The sequence below is a fragment of the Mixophyes fleayi genome, chromosome 10 (assembly GCF_038048845.1).
Source record: "Mixophyes fleayi isolate aMixFle1 chromosome 10, aMixFle1.hap1, whole genome shotgun sequence".
Lineage (NCBI taxonomy): Eukaryota > Metazoa > Chordata > Amphibia > Anura > Limnodynastidae > Mixophyes > Mixophyes fleayi.
In genome coordinates, this window is record NC_134411.1 from 62,872,187 (window position 1) to 62,883,756 (window position 11,570).

Genomic DNA, 11,570 nt, shown 5'->3' on the forward strand with positions numbered 1-11,570 from the left:
TTTCCTTGTAAATATGTTGTTAATTTTGAGCCCTTGCCACATTATATAACTAATTTTCCCAAAAACCTTGGTGTGTGTGTCTTTATTCATCTCATTACACAACATGTGGGTGTAAGGCTACAAGAGAGTGTATTTAAAATCCTAAATGTGCTACATTTCAGCAAGATAGATTGTTTCTAAAATCATTGCTGTAGCATAAAAGGTTTAGATTTGCTGTTTGCATGTCATCCAAAAGGAACGTGTGCCCTCCACCAACAAGCCACCCCAGTAAGAGGTATGCCATCTGTAGGCCCTGTGTGCAAGACATTCCAAAAGATCAAATGCCCTAGCTATTTCACAACTTCCCCAAATCATGTGTCATTGTAGTGATAGTCCAAGGTTACGTTCCAGTGTCAGAGCAAAGCCAGTCACACATTGAAGAGAACATGGAAACATGGAAAGTGTACCCAGGAGTGGCGTAAGTGGTGTAAGGCAGAAGTGCAAGCGATGCAAAGCTCCATGGTACTGGAGTGTGGAGATCGGCCTATTTGGATAAAGCTGAGTACATGACATATTGTGTACACCGTGGATCCAGAGGAAAGTCTGTTTGCTGACAATGCTGCATGTAACTCCAAGGAGGCTGACCCCTACAATCCCCCCCCCCCCCCCCCATCCCCCATCTGAGTCCGTTTGGAGTAAAAAAATGTAAGCATGGACACAATAATGTGCATGTGTGAAGTGTTAGCCCTGTGGCTTGTATAAAGTACACCCCCAAAAATGTAAATCTTACCATACAGGAACAATATGAGGGCTTATTTTACAATGTGGGTGAGCACTTAAAACAAAACCCATTTCAAAAATGAAACCATTATGTCAAGTTGTTGTAAGCGTCATGATTCCAGTCCACACAATAGTTGGGGGTATGCTTGGTATTTGAACTCATGTCTGCTGTGTTGTGAGTCCAAAGTGCTAACCAGTGAGCTACCTGTGAGATTGGTATTTTGTGAGTAATTTGTGAGTAATTTGTGAGTAATTTGTGTGAATAATGAGGAGTAGTATTAAGTGTGAGTTGCCTGTGTAGCACGCATGCTGTATTGTTGGTGTTGTCTGTGTATTTTCATGTCTCAGGTTGGGGTAGTGGGTAGCTGTCCCCATTTGCATACAGTCATTCCTAAATTCTAATCCAGACAGAAACCCTTCCTCTGTGTGGAGGTTGTATACACTCTTGTGTGTATCCTTTATGGAAGAGTATGCTGTGCATTTTGCTGAAAAGGCAAGATTTATTTACACCACATACATTTTGATACATTCGTTATTCATGTGTTTTTAATGTAGCCATTGTCCATGCATTTTGCGCACTATACGGCGACTTGAAATCCTAAACACAGAAAGATCGTGAAGAATGTGTTTGTTAACAGTGTGTATTGCACTAATTATTCGCAAAGGAAAAACAAGGTTGAGAGTGTTCCAGATTATTGTTAATTGACAGTGATTAATGAGTAAAGAGCTATCTCGTTAAAATAAGCCCCAGGTATGTTTGTTGTGTTGTATATAAATAAACTGTTGGCCCCTCCCACAGTGGGCGTGAAGTATGCATTGTTTAGCTTGCCGTCAATTAGTTGAGAGCTTATGCGTGTAGCATGTTTAAAAATATGCAGGTGGGTGTGTTTTCTAACGTTCGCAGTACTTATTTGCGTCACTTAGTTGTAATGGACCACAAGGGGGTGTGTTTTTGCTGTTTGAGGTGCTTATTTCACGCGCAAATCGGGTTGCGTCACTCAACGTATGCGTACCTTGATGAATCGGGCCCTGGAATCTGATTGTTTGCTATAGGCAACATATACTCTTTTTCAAAACCACAGTTTAGAAAATATATTCACCGGGGTTTGTTCAAGTAGAAAGATAATGTTTCAGTGGTGTGCCTTAGATAGGTGAGATTTTTGAGAAAGTTAAAGGTTTTTTTTGAGCTTTGTGAAGTCTGTGCTATTTTAAATATAGGGCATTTCATGTCAGACTGAAGCCTGCTGTGGGTACGTTTTTTTATTGAAAAATTTTGCAAACATACATAAATCAAGAATACAACTTTTCAAATAATTGCATTTAAAAAATTCCCTTTTTTCACACATAAACTTCACACAACTTTTTACACACAAGCAGAAAGGAGATAAATAAATTCCACACCTACACCAAAACTTTCACACAAAATCTGAGGGGATGAGTCAACAGAATAGAACGTCCAAAGATGTAGACTTCCTCCATTCACTAAGAGGGTTTCAGGTTACACCAGGGTCTAGCACACCTGACGACGTCCATTCAACACCTCTCCATGTCCCTAATTTTCCATATTTTGTGAAGAATTTCACCACATCACAAGGAAGGATCTTTTGTAGTATTGATATATGACAACATGCATTCCACTTGAAATACCTAAACACTACTGTAAATAAAGACACAGTACTCAAATCAAAGTTCTTCCATCTCTTGCTTTCCCCATAAACCCACTGAAGGTAACTAAGCTCCAAATGGCAAAGGATACCTAAGGCACCTGAAACACTATGGTAAACCTCTACATTGAATGGACACTTGATTAAATGGTTTATTGTCCCTACATACCTATGACATTCCTCCCATGGGCGGCCACAATCTTGGTGTCACGGGCACTAGGAGTCTTTACCCAGTATCACCCGCTGATGGACTTATCAGAGCAGTAGAGTTGATATATGATACTCTGATGGCAGGGTGATAATGGAACTGGAAACAGCAGATGGTTAGAGAATGCTCAGAAAGTCTATGACTAGCAGCACTGGTAAACAATAGGTAACTGAACACGAGGATCTGGATGGACAAGGACACGTGAGGGTAGTCAGTGGTCTGCGCACGGCAAGTTGTACCACTGCTATAGTGAGAAGAATGTCCAGGAGTAATAAGGAGGTGGAAGTCAGCGGTCTGCATATAGCAAGTGGTACCACTGTCTGTAGTGAAGGAATGGAATCCAGGTGAAGGTAACAGGGAAGTCAGTGGTCTGCGAGTAGCAAGTTGTACCACTGCTTATGTGAGAGGATATATGCAATTGGTGACACAGGGAAACAGGAATCAGTGGTCTGCCTCTAGCAAGTTGTACCACTGAATATATATGTGAGGAAGGACACGAGGAGATAAATGCTATGCAGAGTCTACACGGGTACACTAAACTTGATCCCACGTTGAACTGCACACAATAATAATAATGAATGAACAGCACTGCACAGATAAACAAAGTCACTCAAATAGTCCAGCAAAAGGAAACACAGTCAATGATAGCAATAGTCTCAGAGGATGGAAACTCCGGAGGAGAACAACTCAGTCCAGATGGGTATGCAATACACCAGCACAGTCAATGAGAAGTATGCATACCGTGGTTCAGATGAGCAGGCTGTTAGAGATAGCTGCAGGGATACCTGAGCGGCCGGGAACAGACGAGATGAGAAGTCCTTGCAGAATGGAAGCGGCAGGTAGGTGCAGCGCACTGTAGGTAGGCCAGCAAGGATGACAAATACTCAGGAAGCAGTAGTATATCGAATAGAACAGCAGGAGACCACGGGAGAGTTGAAGCGATGTAGCAAAGCTGGAGGCCGAGGAGCGTAGACTCGATGCAACAGGCAAGTTGACACAAATGGACACACTGTAGAAGCAGTAGGCAGCGGGTCAGCTGACGGTAGGTAGAATGCAGACTGGAGCGCTGAGACGAGCAGACTCTGTAGACATGCTGAAGTAGCGAACAGGAATCAGCTGCTGGAGTCACGATGAAACACAGGAGAGTTTGCAGTAATCTGTAACTGTAGATACACGGAGGCAGCGGATAGGAATCAGCTGCTGGAGTCACGATGAAACACAGGAGAGTTTGCAGTAATCTGTAACTGTAGATATACGGAGGCAGCGGATAGGAATCAGCTGCTGGAGTCACGATGAAACACAGGAGAGTTTGCAGTAATCTGTAACTGTAGATACACGGAGGCAGCGGATAGGAATCAGCTGCTGGAGTCACGATGAAACACAGGAGAGTTTGCAGTAATCTGTAACTGTAGATACACGGAGGCAGCGGATAGGAATCAGCTGCTGGACTCACGATGAAACACAGTAGAGTTTGCAGTAATCTGTAACTGTAGACATACGGAGGCAGCGGATAGGAATCAGCTGCTGAAGGCACTAGGAACACGAGGAATAGAAGTGGTCTGGAAACCACAAACGGCAAACAGGAATCAGCATAAGCTGAACACACGAGCAGGCACTGGAACACCTTCAGAGACTCATGAGGAATGAGACTCCAAGATCAGGCAACGTGGTATTGACCACAGGTGCTTAATATAGGGAGTGTTGCCTGATCAGCCAATTAAGTTAAAGGAACAGAACTGAAGGTTAAAAGGGACTGCACATGCGCAGTACCTCATTATAATGGACAGACACGGTTCCTAGCTACCTTAGAAGTAGCACTCACAGTCCGGTGAGTGACACTTGGGCATCTCTATACTTAAAGTTTCCTCTCACATAAAATCTCCCATAGAAGGAGAGGCAGAAAATGTCCCTGAACTTCAAAAGTATTCTCTGTTAATTGACCAAAGCTATACCCTCTGAGCAGACATCATTCGGGTAATCTTTTAGTGACAAAAATGAGAGTGCAAAATTCTTCTCTCTCCTGCACTCTTTTAGAGGAGGTTTTTTAATTCACTCACCATCTTCTTGTCACCTTCAATCCCAGGAGACCATAGGAGGGAAGATGTCCATGTGGATCTCTGACGCTCTTCATCACACCTCCACTTATCCATTTATTGGGAAACAGAGTAAGCCATATTTGGAAACCCTCTATCCACTGAGGATGGAGTCTCCAAGAACAGAAGTGAAAGGAAAGAAAGATGATCAAATATAAAAGCACTGGGTTCACCATACCCTAGTCTTCTTTCTTCCTCAGTCTGCACTTGACTGTGTGCTTGATTAGGTTCAGCCTATACCCCTAGCAAAATGTGCACGTTCTTTCTGATAAAAGTGTGGGGCACACAGAAGAGCGTCAAGCAGTATAATAGAGGACACCAAACAATCTGTATAGTGCATTAAATCACAGCAGCTTCATTCGAACTTGCCATCTATAGTTGGATCATAGTCAGTGCACAGAATACTGCTGAGGATCAATTAGAGAACAAGTTTCCAGCAGCGATCGTGCTATGCTGGTAACACAGACCATATTTCTATCTGCACAGCTGGACATTGGAGGCTCTGAGATAATAGTGTGCTGGCTGACCTACCTCTTGGTAGCAGTGTGTTGGAGATACTGACACAGAAGCGTTGGTTAATTAATGCCAGAAGGTGTCCCCACAATGTGTACATGATTTCTGCCTTGCAAGGCTCATATACATCTGACGGCTATTGAAACTACCATTGTGCCAGAAAGGCTGACAGAGAAAGATTTGCTAGCTACCACTTATTTGCACTCTTATGACGTGCTTATCCATTTATATATATATTATTTGTCTGTTGCTGACTAAGAACTATTGCTTTGGATAATACCACATTATCTAAGACTGGTGGACAAAAATTAAAATTCTAAACATCCACAATACAAGGAACTCGTGTGTGTTAACTATATTATTGTTTGTATTACTGTATATCCACCGAAAGTCTCAATGAATATATCCATACATGCCGGTGATGATATCATAAGGCAAAATTTTTCTTACATTATTTAATGTAATTAGGAATAATAGATTTTGCTTTAGACCCTATTATTTTTTTTGCCTTTTTAATGAATTTCAAACAGTTACTGTTTATTCACATAATGTCAGGATCTGTCTGCAGCCCTCTGAATTGCATGCTGCTTGCTTTGGCAGCTCCTGCCTCCTGGACTGTGGACTTGTGATTTTGTTTATCATCTGTAGTATCTCTGTTCACCAGAGGTGCTGTTGTTGTGCCTTTGCTTTCATCAGTAGGGGTTGCACCAATTATCTCTTGTACCTGGATGTCTTTCTACTTATACCTGACCCTCCCAGTATGCCTTGCTGGTTATTGTTGTTTCTTTGCATTCCTTATGGTTTGTTCTCCCTGCTGCTTCGGACTCCACATCCTGCTTCTACACAATTGCTCCGGATATCGCTCTACCTTCCATTCTACCTGCGTCTGCAGTATTCACTGTGCCGTTTTCAGCTATATTAGGTTCGTACCATTTACTTGTATTTTCTGATCAATAAACTCCTTTATACTTCAACACATCCCAGGCTCCATTGCTGTAATTTACTTTGAAGCATTGACAGTATGACCAGCCAAAAAGACAGCTTTGGAGCCGTGTGAAAGATCCTGCTTCAAATGTTCTGCAGTTGTTTTTCATTTATTTCCTCTTGCAACATGTCTGCTTCACAAATTACTGAAGTAACTTTGATCCAGGCTCTATAAGCAGACATAAATTTACTATTCTCTCAGTTGGCTCAATTTTCTGCCTTACTTATGGACCCACTCCTGAGACTGTTAGATTTTGTCTATCCCAGTTCTGATGCTGTCTCATCTAACCTTCTCTGTTGCTGATTCAGTGTAAACAGCCACCTCTTAATAGTGCTACTCCAAAATTTACTGTTTACCAAAAACTATGGTGTAATAAACTCCAGGTTCACAGGTGGTCCACTTCTCCATCTGACTGAAGAGGAACAGTGTCGCAGAAGAACTAATAAATTATGTCTCTGCTCTGTCAGAAATATACACTTTTTACAAGACTGTCCTATCCGCAGATCATGACAGCCTACAGCACCATCTACTGTTTTTTCCCCTCCTCATTCTGGATTTGTTTGTGCCTCACTTCCCATTCCCACATTACAGCCTGTTCCGTCCCTGAGGCTCAATACACCAACTCTAGTTTCTGTCGCCAGTCCTGAGGTGACAGTTTCTGCTGTCAGTCCAGAGGTGCCAGTTTTAGCCACCAGTCCTAAAACTGCAAATCCTGAGGCACCAGTTCCAGCCGCTTGCCCCAAGGTGCTAGCTCCAGCTGCTTGCCCCAAGGCAAGCGGGTGGCAGCTTCAGCCACCTGTCCTGTGGTACTAGCTCCAGTTGCCTTTTCTGAGGTGCCATCTTCGGCCTCCTGTTCTGAGGTGCCATCCTCTCACTCCTGTTCCAAGCTGTCAGACTTTGTCTATGTTCCTGAGCTACAGCCTACTTCAGAAAGAGCACAGTCTCTACAGCCTGCTTCACTTTGGGCTCTGCCCCTCCAGTCTGCTCCAGAGACATAACCATTCCATGAGGTCCAGCCCGAGTTGCCACTTGATACGGTCCGGCCAGAGTCGCCACTTGATATGGTTATTATTATTATTATTATTATCCTTTGTTTCAAGGCGCCACAAGGTATCCGCAGCGCCATACATAGTAGAAACAGTAGACCATTCAGGGTGAAACAGTACAGAACAGTAAACATAAAGTACCAATGCTTTAGAAGCTCTGGGCAGACAAATGGAGTAAATACGGAGCATAAAAATGGGTATGGAGTATGGAGGGGCCCTGCTCATTCGAGCTTACATCCTAAGGGAGGGTGGACGAAACAGGCATGAAAAGGGAGGCAGTGATGCAAGGGGTAGAGAAAAGGGGACCAGGGGAGAGAGGGGAGAACAAGCGGAGGAGATGAGGGGGTAAGGTGGAAGGTTGGTAGGCTTTGAGGAACAAGTGAGTTTTGAGTGCTCGTTTGAAGGAGCACAGATTGAGAGCGAGACGGATGGAGCGAGGGAGGTCATACTAGTGCAGAGGGGCAGCAATGGTGAAGTCTTGGATTCTGGAGTGGGAAGAGGTAATTAGAGTTGAGGAGAGGCGACGATTATTTGCCGAGCGTAGGGAGCAGGCAGGAGTGTAAATGGTGAGAAGGTTAGAGATATAGGGGGCAGTAGACTGGGAGAGAGCTTTGTAGGTGGTGGTAAGGAGTTTACAGAGGATTCTGTAGGGGAAAGGGAGCCATTGTAAGGTATGGCAGAGAGGGGAGGCAGAGGAGGAGCGGCATGAGAGAAAGATGCGTCTAGCAACCGCATTGAGAACATAGCGGAGGGTGGCGGGATGGGAAAGGGGAAGGCCAGTGAGGAGAAGGTTGCAGTAGTCAAGGCGGGAGATGATGAGTGCATGGATGATGGTTTTGGTGGCATCTTGTGAGAGGAAGGGTCGGATGCGGACGATGTTGCGCAGTTGGAAGCAAGAGACTTTGGCAAGGGAGTGGACATGGGGGGGTCAAGAGGAGTCAAGGGTGACACCCAGGAAATGGAGTTGGGTGAAAGAGGAGATGGTTGTGTTATTAACGATAGAGAGATTGTGGTGGGAGGGGAGTCTGGAGTGAGGAAAGACAATAAATTCAGTTTTAGAGATGTTAATTTTGAGAAAGAGTGAAGACATCCAGGAGGAGATGGCAGAGAGGCAGTCAGATGCACGAGAGAGGAGGGTGGAGGAGATATCAGGAGAAGAGATGTAGAGTTGAATGTCCTCAGCATAAAGGTGATACTGAAGACCAAAGGAGGAGTAGAGCACACCGAGGGAGGAAGTGTAGAGCGAAAAGAGAAGGGGGCCAAGGACAGAGCCCTGGGGGACTCCTACCGGGAAGGGTGGAGGAAGGGCCAGACGTGGAGACAGAGAAGGTGCGGTTGGCGAGGTAAGAGCAGAACCAGGCGTGGACAGAACCAGAGAGGCCCGTGAGAGAGAAGAGTTTGCAGAAGGAGGGGTGGTCTACGGTGTCAAAGGCAGTGGAGAGGTCAAGGAGGATGAGCGAGGAGAAGTGCCCCCTGGATTTTGCTGTTAGGAGGTCATTGGTGACTTTGGCCAGGGCAGTTTCAGTGGAGTGGAGGGGGAGAGGGTCGAGGAGGGAGTTGCCTGAGAGGTATCTGGTGAGATGACAGCAGACTAACCGCTCCAGTAGTTTGGAGGCGTAGGGGAGAAGTGATATGGGGCGGTAATTGGCTACGGAGGTGGGGTCAAGATTGGGTTTTTTGAAGATGGGAGAGATAAGAGCGTGTTTGAATGAGGAGGGAACAACACCAGTGGAGAGTGATAGGTTAAAGAGGTGTGCCAGGTAGGAGCAGGCATAGGGAGAGAGAGAGAGCGAAGGAAGTTAGAGGGGATGGGGTCAAGAGGACAGGTGGAGGGTGGAGAGGAAAAAATAAGGGAGCAAATTTCTTTGCCTGATGTGGGGGAGAATGAGCCCTAGAGCTGTTTGTTAGAGGGGGGTGGAGTGATAAGGGCAGTGGGAGAGGTGTTAGACTTAGGCTGAACTGTATCAAATGGCGACTCGCTTCACCTAGTGCTGTATGGTCTGAGGCTTCTCCCAGTTCTGTCCGGTTTGAGGCTTCTCCCAATGCTGTCTGGCCTGAGGCTTCTCCCAGTGCTGTCTGGCCTGAGGCTTCTCCCAGTGCTGTCCGGCCCCGAGGCTTCTCTTAGTGCCATCTTTCCAAGTATGCCCTGTCTGAGCCGTCCTCCAAGTGTGCCCAATCCATGCCTTCCCCCAAGTGTGCCCAGTCCAAGCTGTCTCTTGCTGAGGGCGTCCACTCCGAGTTGTCTCCTGCCGAGGGCGTCCAGTCCGAATGGACTTCTGCCGAGGTTATCCAGTTCAAGACGGTACACACCTTTGAAGGGTACCTTTCTCAACTTAGTGCCCTTCTGAGGTATTGTGCTTCACATACTGCCTCCGTACTTAGCCTCGTTAATGACCTAAAGAGACAGGTACTGTTTATGATATCTCAATATAGAGGGGAAATCTTGGAATGGGCAAACCCACTTATTGAGACTAATCATCCTATCCTATCAGACTTGCAAATCTTTATTTAGGCAGTAATCAGCAAGTTTGAAACATCTGCGGCAGTGCCATCTTGCGGGTCATCTGTGCATCCGGCAATACCTGTCATGGGCACTAAGAGTTTTATCCAGAATTCACCAGGTGGAATTTCACTTTACCAGAGGCGCGCAGTCTAACACAGTGGCTGGTGTTCTCCAGGAACTCCCGCAAGGTAGTATGGTTTTAGCGGCTGCCACTGTGCAGGTCGCGGCCCTCTGGGAAGTGTGGTGAATATACTGAACTGTACAACTGAATAGGAAAGGGAATGTCAATGATATAAATGCAGAGTCTCTGAACAATGGAAACAATGGTAACACGGGAGACTGATGAGAAGTAATAAAAGGAGGAGAAAATTCCAAAGTGCATTAGCACACATGTAGCATACAGCAGACCAATATATGACAACTGGATAAAGTCTATGGAAGGACCAATCAATAATGCAGCAGGAGAGTCAGTGACTCGCTGCTATACTTCAGAGACACTATAGGCTTTAGTCCTAATAACAGGTACCATGCAAAATAGTAGGGTAAGCTGCTCCTGACATATGTTCCCGCTGGTAATTGTAAAGACTTGTGCAGATGCTGGTATAATACTTGATAGCATGGAGCGGTCTGTGACCGGTAAGTCTCACCACTGATGTGGAGAGAAGACTTGTCCAGGTGCAGGTATATTACCAGGTAGCGTAGAGTGGTCTGCGACTGGCAAGTTGTACCACTGATATGGAGAGGAGACTTGTCTGGGTGCAGGTATGTTACCAGGTAGCGTAGAGTGGTCTGCGACTAGCAAGTTGTACCACTGATATGGAGAGACGACTTGTCCAGGTGCAGGTATGTTACCAGGTAGCGTAGAGTGGTCTGTGACTATTAAGTTGTACCACTGATATGGAGAGACGACTTGGCCAGGTGCAGGTATGTTACCAGGTAGCGTAGAGTGGTCTGCGACTAGAAAAATGTACCACTATATGGAGAGAAGGCTTGTCCAGGTGCAGGTATGTAACAAGGTAGCGTGGAGTGGTCTGCGGCTGGAAAGTTGTACCAAGATATGGAGAGAAGGTTTGTCCAGGTGCAGGTATGCAACAAGGTAGCGTGAAGTGGTCTGCGGCTGGCAAATTGTACCACTGATATGGAGCGTAGACTTGTCCAGGTGCAGGTATGTTACCAGGTAGCGTAGAGTGGTCTGCGACTGGCAAGTTGTACCACTGATATGGAGAGGCGACTTGTCCAGGTGCAGGTATGTTACCAGGTAGCGTAGAGTGGTCTGCGACTAGCAAGTTGTACCACTGATATGGAGAGAAGGCTTGTCCAGGTGCAGGTATGTTCCACAGCAAACAGAGAGCACGAGTAGAAACCGGAAACACCTCGGAGTCACAAGGGAATGAGAACCAAAGAACAGGCAACGGTCATAGAGTAACAGGTGCCTTAAGTAGTGAGAGGTGATTGATTGACCAATTAGACTATGAGCAAGGTTTTAACAGTACATGGTTTCTGCACATGCGCAATACTTGGTCAAGATGGCGGACGGCCGCGGCGCAGAACAGGCGCCGGCAAGAGAGAGAGAGACCCATGTCCCAAACCAGAGGCACTAACCGTCCGGTGAGTGACAGTACCCCCCTTTTAAAGGTGGGCACAGAACACTTGGAACCGGGTTTGCCCGGATATTTGGTATAAAACTTTTTTAGAAGTGCTGGAGCATTAAAGTCATCCGCACGGATCCAAGAGCGCTCCTCCGGACCAAAGCCTTTCTAATGCCCCAAAACACGAAGAACTCCTCTAGAAATTTTAGA